The 10,708-nt window shown below is 39.7% G+C and overlaps 1 long non-coding RNA gene across 1 annotated transcript; it reads right to left on the reverse strand.

Moving 5' to 3' along the window:
- Positions 1–1,411: 1,411 nt before the first annotated feature.
- LOC116733781 (uncharacterized) lies at positions 1,412–8,029 on the reverse strand. Its single transcript, XR_004342113.1, has 3 exons — positions 7,882–8,029; positions 4,123–4,125; positions 1,412–1,422 (listed from the first exon to the last, which is right to left on the reverse strand). It is a non-coding gene; the product is annotated as an uncharacterized LOC116733781 (long non-coding RNA).
- Between the last annotated feature and the right edge of the window lie 2,679 nt (positions 8,030–10,708).

Genomic DNA, 10,708 nt, shown 5'->3' on the forward strand with positions numbered 1-10,708 from the left:
AACGCAGCGAGCTAACACCAGCATGGAAACAATCTGACAGTGCAAACACCGCAGCTAAGCCACTTCATCTCTGTGTGTGCATTTGTAAAAGAGTGGGTGTGTGTGTGTGTGTGTACAGAGGCCTCCTTGCGCAGATTGTGGCTGTGCGAATTGTCAAATTGGAGTGGATGTTTGGGTGTGGAGGGAGCACATCTGGAGGGAATTTATTGTATAATTCAGTCTATTATTGCTGCGGTCGGTGCTTAAGGAGCACGCACACAATTACCGTCCACTCTGCAAGGCTACAAGTGGCCTCTGGCCTAAACTAATAAACTGCGGACGAGGGTGGAGAGAGGAGAATTCATTTGAGGTTATCATCATCGCACTCCTCTCTGCTACCTCTCAGACTGACACTTACCAGAGTTTATTATAAATCAATGAGCAGCACTTAAAGTTAAAGCCCAGATTGTGGTCAGATTTGATGGGGATCTGGCTTTAAAGATTTGCATTAGATACAGACTGAGACAAAACAACTCACTTAAATTTTAAAGTTTGACGTATTGAATTATATTTTCTAATGTCCGCCTTATAAAAATGCTGTTTTTTTCTTTTTTTTGCGTGTGTACTTCATTGTGAATTATGTTAGAAGACAATTTCTAGGTTTTAGTATCCACTACTTAGATGCATCCACCTCTCGCAAAATATTATTATTATTGTAAAATATTAGCGGAGAGATTATTTTAAAAATACTAGTAATGAAACAATATCCCATGCCATGAAATCACACAACAGGAAATGACACAATATTTGTGTCAAAGACAAACCTGCATCGCGAAATACCGATGCTAGTTGAAGACTTTGTCAATATATTTTACAAGTATTCAGCACTGTATTGCAGCTCTGTCAAAAAGCAACTAGTGGCAAATCTCGCCATGTTTTCCAATTTTACTGTACAGTCTGACATAATTGTTGTAACAGTTGTTCTTCTCGATGAGCAACGGGTGTGGCTCCGTCCTGAAGTACGTATAGTCCAGTCCTCAGAGCCCTCGACGTTTTGTGGAAACCAATGGCTCCTTTCCTTAATGAGGAGTTAGCAATGACGTGCTAACAGCTATCCAGTTGCTGTTGGCACGTTAAAGTGAAAAAAAGGAAGTAGCTTTGAGTTCCTTTGTTGCCTTGACAACGTTGACCAGTTGTCGAGGCAGGCAGGAACGCCCAATATTTAGGTAGGTGGAAGTGAGAACCATGCAACTGGAAACTGTTAGCTGCTAGCGAGGCTAAAGGTAGCCCCTGGCTTCACAGCTTTCTGGAAATAAAATTAATCTGGAAACAAAAGCATGGAGCTTCTCAGTTTTTCCAAAAACATTAAGATTTTTTGCCACGTGTGAATGTCGTTGTGAAGGATTCATCCCCTCATTAACATCTGCTATCATTATTCACTTTCTTTACATCAAATTAGTCTTGTTTACGAAGTTTCTGATTGACCTACCTAAGAAGGGCTCAAACCTTGTTGATCCGTTTATGAGTTTAAGACGCTCTTCTCAGCGCTCCCCTTCTCTATGATGTCACCTGGTCATGCGTTGCCATGGAAGAGGAACTGGTGTGTTCAAACAGCCTCAATCTGAAAAAAGAAACACTGACTAAGAGGGGTCATGACCTGGACTGTATACATTTTCTGTTTGTTGTTTGCTTTTGAAGTTGAGTTCTACAAGGGAATTTATAGCACATAAATAATATCGTTGTCTCAATGGATTCTTGAAAAAAAAAAAAAGTGAGTACATTAACTAGGTGCATGAGCAGGAGAACTGTGTTGGTTTATGAGGTGACGGCTTTTCATATACATTAACTCGTGCCATGAAACAGTCCAAAGTTAAACCCACTTCGTCTTTTCCATTTTAGCAGGCCTCCTGGAATAGACCGGCGAGGCGTTCCGGATAAAGACTTTACCAGGGGGGAAAAAATCTGCCCAGGCCAGACCGGACTCTATCTGAGTGTGGCAACCCCGAATGACCCACGGTAGGCGTGTGTGTGTGGGTGTGTGTGTGTGTGTGAGGGAGTGACTTTGGAGCTCCCGACAGTGTTGGCGAGGAGCTCGTAACCCAGAACAATAAAGTACTTCTCCTCCAGGCCTCCCAGCAGTGATCTCCGCCAGAAGTGAAAGGTTCAACTTGCTGCACGTGTCAGCGTTTTGACCTTTCACCCTCAGAGGCTGTTTGTCTCTCGCTCGTTTTTTCTGCCTCCTCTTTCTGGCCCTATGCGTTCACAGTCTGGGACGTTATTTCTTTCTTTTCATGTTTGTTATTAATGATGAGTTTAGTTAAAATGTTTTAATATTTTATTGCTGATTCTTGGAACTTAGTGACCAAGTGATTCTTATACCGAGATAGCAGTTTATTTATTTCTTAAAGTAATAGCGCACACGATAACAACCCACAATTTCTCTAGATTGAATAAGCAGTAGACAGTAAGGCTACACATAAACTCTATTTAGATAAGAGTGAATGTTAAGATAATGCAATTAAGATGAATAAAAGCCTCAAAAAAGTAATATGAAAAGCCCAATCTGAAACTCTGAATATTTCCTTTGATTTAGTTTGAATTAACCAACATTTTTCTTTTTTTAATATGTGATTTGGCTGTAATAATATTAAACACTTATTTCTTTTTTATCTGAGAGCTTTTGTTTTGTACTGGTGGATTATTTTCATTTGAAGTGTTATCAAACACTTGACCTAACCTAAACACAAGATTACCAAAAACAAGGTTTGGTTTGTTGCCATCAAAGACAAAAAAAAAGGCAGTTTCCGCACGAAAACAAAAGTGCAGGAATGATTTTATATATTTTTGTTGGGGGTCACATTTTAAAAAAACAAATCAGATATTACACTCGGTGCCAGTCCTTTCTAAATATATGAATAATTCCGGGATCAACAGCTGAAATTGGAGTCTGGGTCGAAAAAATCGCAATCAGATGTGAGTGGGCGCCTGTTTGAGTTAAAAACACAGATCTATCTGTTTTACACTGAGCTTTGTAGAAGTGTAACGTAAACCAGAGAGATTTATGTGGGCTTCAAACAGAGTTGTTTACGCATATTTGGCTGCAGAAGATCACCAAACCATTTCTACAGAGTTTTGGGCTCCACAAATCCATACGCAGACAGACATAAACAGAAGGAATCCTAGACCACTGTTACCTTCGTTGTGCAAGACGACCATTGAAGACCAATCGACGAGCCAGGTTTAGAAAAGTTGTTGAATTCAGGAGGAAGCTCATGGGAATGTCTAGGCAAGTACGGGCATTTGTTTGACTGGCTCAGAAATGATGTTGATGAGGGCATGGCAGGGCTACAGGATGAAGACAATACTGTGCAATAAGAAGACTGCAGTTTTTCTTATAAATATAGATATTAAAAAGATCTATGGAGCAAGCTGTGTGAAAAAAATGTAAATGGTCTGACCTCCCTGTTTGGAGCCAATTAAATGTAAATGACAGAAAATGGATGTTGCCGTACCGTAACATCTCACATTTATTTTAGTAAATGAACTCTGAATTCAAAAACTCTTATTATATAGACACATTAAACTCACAGTGATATATTTCAAGCATTTGTGCTGCTAATAGTGTTGAGCTTATTAAAAAACTTGGTAACATGTGCATGAGACTGACATTACACTGTCATAAACATGACATAACACCTGTTATGAACACAAAGGAGTCTATGAATGTCTATGACTGTTGTCATTATTTACCAAGTGTCACTCGGTAAAATAATTATGCTTTTAATGCAAAGTTCCTCTAAAAGTTGCGTTAAAAGTCCATTAAACGTGCCATCTTTGAATTAAAGTGTCATTATTCATGAAAGAATGCAAAGTTGGCACTCTTAAAGGACTTTTAATGCAACTTTGCATTAAAAGTGTCATTATTTACCGAGGGACACTTCATGACAGCATTCATCAAGACTCCTTCATGTTCATGACAGGTGTTATGTCATGTTTGACAGTGTCATGTCAGTCTTATGCACACCCCTTCAAATAAAGTATTACCAAAAACTTCAAATTTGAGTTCTTGGAGAACTATACTACATAATATCAGTAAATAGCATTCTTGATTCAGATTTTTTTTTTCCTTTTCTTATGGCCCACACACTCACGGCGAAGAAAGCCGACTTGATAGGTGCCTGACAAACCCCATTTTTTCCTTCTACTCAATATACTCAATAAAAAATTCCTTTCAATAATTGCAGAACTGTGTGAACAGCCAGCTTCTTTAGCTACAACTTTTAGCGGCTTTGGCTTTCCCTACTTGTGGAGGGTGTTAATGACTGTTAAGTCAGCAGCTTCTTCATCATGGTGTAGACCTTGACATGGATGTAACATACTTTTTTTTTTTTGGTCTCAGATAATAAAGAGCCATGATAATGAAAATTGATAGAAAATACTTTAATTCTATCACTCTGTGTGTAATAAATCTATATGGAATATAGGGGATCCCCTATTTTAATTGAATTCTGGAAATTATTGTTTTGATTTGCTGGGACGCACCTTCATGTCACTAGGCCAGGGTTTAATTGGACGGACAGACAGACATTTGCACAGATCGCTCGCTCCTGTTTCCCAATGCAGCCGCAGTGTTGTCTCATTTCTGCGAGGTGTTGTGTCTGCCGGGTTCAGTGCAATCCCCCCAGCTCATGTGGATGCGCTACAGTATTTACCAATATTGAAATAGCTTGGGATGAAGTGAGTATTAAATCAGGAATGTGCTTGTGGCAGATCTCCACCCTTGATAATATGGGGTGTTTTTTTTCCCAAGTGGTTTTGCCCACTTGTTTTTCCCACTATGTTTTTTTTCTCCCTGCGCAATGCTCTTTCACTCTTCCAGTAAAACAGTACATATGTGTATGTGTGTGTGCGTATGTGTTTTTCAAGGCAGCTTGTTTTTATTCCGGTTGCTGTCTGCGTTTGTCGTTATACTATCTTTACAAGTCTCGGGTTGTAAGCTGGAATGTAAAGTCACACATGTCCAAAGAACACAATAAAATCTGCGGGTTTCACTTCCTATGTACAGGCTCTTGGCTATGCAGTACGCATTTATCTTGCTTATTCACATAGTTAGGCGTGCTATAAAAAATGGCTAACTTCCCCTGGCCTGTTGTGGTAAATAGATGTTGTTCAAAACTTCTGAATTTGGACATTACTGGAAAACGCAACCATCTTGTGCTACAGTAAGCAGGTACAGAATGGGTCCTTCCTTTTGTGCGTCTAAATTGTAAAGGGACACATTCAAGAAGAGCCACAAGGACATTATCATTTAATTTGAGCAGAGATAGTGGTTGTGTGTTTCTGTTATCATTACTCTATCCCATTCATTCGAGGCGCTTCATTCATTCCGTTTTTTTTTGTTTTTTTTTCTTTAACTGTGCCACAGCGTTCAGTAGTCGAAATGAGAGCCTACTCCTTTGTCTGTCCCAATGTACAATTTACACAGCTTGGTGATTTGGTCAGACAGAGACCACACGATGAAGGCGATATACCACAGAGCAAGTGGCAAAAGGATAGGAAACATGCAATGAAAAGTGCAATGAAGTGGATGAGGTCACCCACATTCAACAAGCGAAAATCAAGAGACTCACAGCCTCAAAATTAAAGATGATCATTTCTCTGACCTACAACATTTGTGCCGCCACCACTGAAAAACTTACACGAGTCGAGTGTTTTTTGTTTTCTTTTTTCTTCTTCCTCCTTTCCCTTTCTTCCAGGCAAGTCTGTGCATACATTCATTTAAGCTGAGTGTAGACAAACCACATGAGAAGAGGATACAAACAGAAGCCAATTAAAGAACGAATGGGGGTGGAGGGGGTTACAACAATAAAATTAATGTCATGAAACAGCTGCGGTCAGTGTTTGTGTGACACTTCACAGGCTTTCATAAAAGAGAGGGCAGAAGAAACTGTTTAGGTATAATGACTGGGAACCAGTTCACATTCCTGATTTCGATGGCTTTGTCTTTTTTTATTTTTAGTTTCGACTTGGAAAAAGTCAGGAAATGTGGGTTATTATTGTTGGTTGTAATTGAGTTGGGGTTTTTTTAAGGATAAAGAGATTAAGTGTCTTCATTTAGTCTTTATTTTGCCACTTGAACAACATTTGCCATGAACATCATCACAGATTGTACGAGTAGTGTCGCCCCTAGATGCCAACTTAAATCACTTATCGGTTTTTGTTTACATGTGATAGCTAAAGTCTAACAGTTATAAGTCTGGCAAAGTGATATTGTGATTTCCTCAGTCTGTGAGACTCCACCAGCCTTTAAGGGCAACGCCCACAGAGGCTGACGCTTTCCATTTCCTCAGAAATTGCAGTTTATCATTATGAATGAAATATCCTGACAGCAACTGAAGAAAGCCATGATTTATTTTGCCTCACAAATTAATTTCCCTCCATGTTATGAACTGGCACGCTGGAGTAGCGCTCGCTGCCATCTGTTTAGACTCTTAAATGCATTGCAACAATTTTTGTTTCAAACAATATAGTTACTAAACTTATGGTAATCTCATTTATGACTATCATAGTGATATTTATAACTATGGGACATTAGCATAAACAAAGGTAAATGACAGCCAGAGTGGTGCTGGAACGCTTTGTAAATGTGGGAACTTTCTTGGAAATTTTTGAGCTTTATGATGTTGTTTGATTCACCCCTCGAATTTCAACAGGGGGCGTCACAGCGGACCGGAAGTGACCTGACGGCGAACCGGAAGTGGCCGGACGGAAATTCGGAAGTGGTTTTCTGTCACCATTAGCTGAAGCAAGCGAGCTAAATTAACCTTTAAGCTACTTCTTACTTACTGTTTTGAGTATTGCTCAATGTGGTGAGTTGATGAATGTTGTAAGCTAGAGATATGTGTTCTATATGTGTGTTTTGACAAATTAGCTTTAAGCTAATGAAAATGCTAGTGGTTTCATGGTTTATTTTGTACAAGTCGCTAATTAGCACAATGGTAGCTCTTGTTTATTGCACAGTGGTATGTAATGCTGATATCCATTATACCTTATAGCAGTGGTCCCCAACCCCCGGGCCGCGGACCGGTACCGGTCCGTGGACCAATTGGTACTGGGCCACGTAAGAAACTATTAAATATGTCCGTTTTACGTATTATGTGAGTCTGGAGGAGCTTTTATTTTGAAAATCCTTTAACCGGACTCTCTCGGTTACATCTTGCGCGCCAGCATTGAGCCCACAAACAGCAAAATGAGTAAGAAACATATCAGATGTCTTTGGAAAGTTTCTTTGCGAGCAGAAAAGGCCCAGAGAAGAGACAGGAGAATGGATTTATCCCGGACCGGTAGGTGATTCCCACATTCCAAGCCCGCTCTGCATGATATGGTGACCGGCTCGTTAATGAGCAAATGAAGCCTTCAAACTGCTTCGCTATGTTGAGTCCAAGCACCCTGTGCATAAGCAACACTTCGGGTGTCATTGTCTCTCATCACTCCCAGATGGAACCATCTCGTTGCAGAGAAATAAGCTCAGGGCTCCCATTAGTCGTTATCGTAAGTTAAAATTTTCGCGAAAGTAAAATATTCGTTTTTGTGGCGCATCTGTATCTTATTTCGAAGGGATATGTAAACGTTACCATAGCGACCCGCGTCAGAGAGTGTTGGGACAGTGGTCAAGACTAGACGAGAGGAGTAGAGCTTGTGAGTTTTAGGTCTGGTTCACACGGCACGATTTAAGGATTGTCGGCCGATTTTGTGACCACACACGACACGAGCCTATAAAAGTCCAACAGGTTCGATCGGTTCGTGTGTCCGGCCACACGGCAGGAGCAACACACCACGCAAGAACCGATTCTACTTACGAACATCCCGATTCCAGAGGAAAATCCAGTAAAACCCCCCAACATACCATACGTGAATTTAGAATAATCAAACACAGATGACGATGTAGAAACAGTAGTGGTAGTTTGTGGTCTCATTTTAAGAATAAAAGACAAAACAAAAAGAAAAGGCGTTTGATAAAAGATGGCGGGAGCAGCCGCTCTATTTGCTGCACTATGATTTTAAGGTGAGTTATGTTTGTTCGTAGTTAACATTTTTAACTGAATAAACATAACCACAAATAATAAACATATAAAATGACCTTTACATATAGTAATAAACATTTCCACATATCACCTCTGATGTCCACCGGACTCTCAGTTGCCATGTGAACTGTTTGGGATTCCCTCCATTCTTACGTCATCGCGCTTTCTGATTGGCTACCTGTCACATTCAACAGGCTGAGTTCAAGCTCCCAGTCAGGGAAAAAAACCCACAGGCTGTAATAATTGGGCCAAGACAATGTTGAATATGCCTGATTTTAGCTCGGGCATATTCAACACACCACTCACTGCAGGACGTTCTAAGATTGTCGTAAAGGGAAAATAGGGGCAAAAAAAAGAAAAAAAGGCTTTAGCTGGAACGCCAACATGCAGAAGCATTATCTGACGGTCCCGGGCCGCAGCAAAATTGCCAAGTCTTGACCGGTGCGCGGTAAGAAAAAAGTTGGGGACCACTGCCTTATAGTATTCAAGGAGTTAAATATGTTCTTTATGGGCGTGCCGTGGTGGCGTAGTGGTTAGCGCGACCCATATTTGGAGGCCTTGAGTCCTCGACCCGACGATATTTGCCGCATGTCTTCCCCCCTTCTCCTTCCCCGTTTCCTGTCAGCCTACTGTCATATAAGGGACACTAGAGCCCACAAAAGACCCACTGGAGGGGTAAAAAAAAAAAAAGTTCTTCATTATATATTATTTAAGCATAATTGATGATGATATGGTAATATGATTTACTTTAAAGGTCTAAATCTAAGTTTTAAATTTTTGTTGATTTGAATATTATACAGTACTAAGTATTGCAATTTAGTTTTCACTTTGTTTAGTTTAACTGTCACTTTTTGATACTGAATTGCTCCTGCCGTTTCTGTGCAGAACATGCTCCAGGCAGGGAGTCAGACGAGCTGTGGGCCTGCAAACACACCAGAGATGAGTAGAGCAATGAAGCCATACCTCTGTGTGTCCTGTCACTTCTTGCTTTTATATTTAGCTACAATAAAGGTAAGTATAGCCAATATAACAGCACAAATGTTGTGTTTACACCAGCTGGTGTGGTTAAATAAAACCATGATTTTTTTTATTAAGAAACTTGTAGTACACCGCTGTTGGTTGCATTTAATCCTCTGATGCACAACACATGTTCACCCTTTCTAATCCTAAGCAAGGATAAAAAAATATTCCAATACATTTATTTGATGATGATCATCATCCCTTTGATGAAAACCAATCACAAAGTCATTGTGCTAAGACTTACATTTTTGTTTACATTTTATACTATATAGTCACTTGTCTGTCTGATTCCACTGCACAGTTTCTGGACATTGTCCAGCGTCTCGTTTTCTGGGCGTCTCCCTTTCAAGACACTTCCTCCGATTGCGTAGTGTGTCCTCGCGTTACAAATTAATTGCAAATGTGGGCGGATTGTTTCTGCCGCACTTGTGCAAACTTGATTTAGAATCCAAAAGCTTGTTCACTGGTTAGGAAAAGAAAACTAAAATAATTTCTGCTAAAATAAAAAAATAAAAAAATTAGGATGTATGATGATCACCGACGAGATAACTGGAGAATGTCTGGGACACTGATTTATGAAATTTATTGCAAGAAAAGAACATAAAAACTCAATTTGTTCACTTTTGTTGCATATTGTGCATCAAATATGAAGACAGTCTTCATAGGCTGCCTTTCAGTAAAATAGCAGAATAAGTTTTCATTTAGATTGTTAAAGTAGGACAATATGCGAGCAGCATGGCTGAGGATTTGTGTAAAATAAATAACAGTTTATGTGAGCAAACAAACAGGAGAGAAGCAAATTATATGATAAAGATACACTGATGTAATCTTTTATGTGCGGTTTGTGAATAAGCCACGTTTCACAGTGGCACATTTTGACCTTATTTCTATCCTTACCAACGTCAATCCTAACGGTCAGCAGAAAGACAGTTGGTTCTTGTGAACCCGGGTTGATGTCGGGTTTCAAAGGCTAAACGCGCTCCAAGTTCAATCACTCAGGCTCTTTCGCTGTCAGGACCCATAAACAGCGTCTCCGCAATTACCAACAATTACAGAGTAAACTTCCACCTACTGTTACTGAATGATTTTTTGTATGTTTTAAGGGGCCTTATAAATGAATCTGTGTGAAGAGCTGTTTGTTTTTGCGATGGGACCACAATCTTCTAATCCTGGAGCACTTCAAAGTATTTACAGAAACAAGCCATAACAGGATCAGCCTCTGAACAAGCCAACGGATCAAAGGGAGGGGCTGCTGCCTACATAAATATGGAAATAATATGACTCAGTGGGAACTTAGGGTGTAACAGAGACTCTATGGCAGACGAGAGGAATTGATTGGGAGACGCACGAGAGACAACGATTCTTGTTTTAAATCCAGGACCTTGATGTTGACCATTTATTAATGTAGTCAAACTGCTTGAGTTATTATTATGATTTTTTATTACTGAGGAGCAGTAATAAAATTAATAGTTTTCAAACTTTAACTACACATCCAGTCCATTGGGGTTTTTTTATATATATTGAGTGAGCTATTGTGTTTCATCTAAAGTAACTAAAAATAATAAATATCAAAGCCAAAATGCTTGGCATATGCTTTTGGATGCATTGGCTCATATTAAAGTACG

This window comes from Xiphophorus hellerii, chromosome 15, assembly GCF_003331165.1.
Source record: "Xiphophorus hellerii strain 12219 chromosome 15, Xiphophorus_hellerii-4.1, whole genome shotgun sequence".
NCBI classification, from domain to species: domain Eukaryota; kingdom Metazoa; phylum Chordata; class Actinopteri; order Cyprinodontiformes; family Poeciliidae; genus Xiphophorus; species Xiphophorus hellerii.